We start from the raw sequence: 1,306 nt of genomic DNA, 5'->3' as shown, positions 1-1,306 counted from the left end.
GGGGTTGAGTGCGATTCTCACCCTCAGCCTCTGTAGCCATCCTTGGCTTTACCTGTCTCTGCTGAGGGTACCTTCTCCTGTGGTTGTGTATTTGCCTTTCTTCAGACTTTCGACGCCAATCCACATGACAAGTGCGTGGCTGAGCTAAGCCAGGAGATTGCAAAGGTTATGCCAGAAGTGGGAAGAGTAACAGGCCGAAAAGTCACCCCAAACGAGCAGTTATCAGTGGGATAACTGGGATGATAGCTCAGAGCAGTCTGCATATTTATTTTGGAGAGTTGGTTGGTGTCTTCACTGACACTTCAGATTTCCCATTCATTCCTTGGATGATCTAGCAGAGAGTCCACTTACAAAGTCTTGAGGATGCCTGGTGGCACTGAGGGTCACAAGGACTCTGAAAGACTTTGCGTCAGATCCCCACATGACCTTGAAACATTGGAGAGATGAACTGAAATCAAGGAGGTGAATTCAGTGAAGACCTTCACAAAGTACCAAAAACATCTGCCAGGGCTGTTCTCAGCCGTGCCTGATCCTGCTTAGGTCCAGAGCCTGGACCAAGTTCCTGCAGTCCAGGGACTCAGAATTACGTTAATGAGCCCAACCCAGTTGGTAATCCCCTGCCTGCAACATGGTGTGATTTCAGCAGGGAGCAAGGTGAGAGTTTGGCTCATGTTGTGTTTGCCACAATAACATCCAAGGCCCAGATGGGCATATAGGAAACATTTAATTTGTCTATAGTTAAATCAGGGGTTGCTGGAACAAATCAGCTCTGTTACAGGTTCTCTGCTGCTCTCGCTGGATTTCTGGCTTATTTACAGATGGTTGCTGGGGAAGTTAAATTACGAACAATGTCCATTCACAAAGATCCAGGCTTCTTAAGGATTTTACAGACTAGGGAGAGGCTGGCAGTATTTCCGCAGTTACCTTCTTCTCACCTTTGGAGCAACTGCAGCCCTCACTTAGGGATTTTATGCATCTTTATGGCAAATAGGGTGTTAATGAATGTGTAATTATTGGAATTAAATTTGGATTTAATTTTCTGAGCACAAGTGGTCCCTTTCTGTCTTTCTTTTGTTTCCTGCTTGGTTGCCAGCTGTGAAAATATCTCTTTTCAGGATTGTCCTTGATGCCGAGGCACTTGCGCAGTGCCTGGTGTGCAGCAGTGCAATGGGTTCATCCCCTGCTGGGCTACGTGTCACCCAGCTCCCAAATGATGCTGAGCACTCTCCCGCAGTGAGGGGGAAGAACATGATCACAAAGCCTGGAGAAAACACCATGTCTTGGCATTTGTGGTGTCTGCATCTCA

Source organism: Cariama cristata, unplaced genomic scaffold (genome assembly GCF_000690535.1).
Source record: "Cariama cristata isolate BGI_N322 unplaced genomic scaffold, ASM69053v1 scaffold35105, whole genome shotgun sequence".
NCBI classification, from domain to species: Eukaryota; Metazoa; Chordata; class Aves; order Cariamiformes; family Cariamidae; genus Cariama; species Cariama cristata.
Note: the sequence above shows the minus strand (reverse complement) of the source record.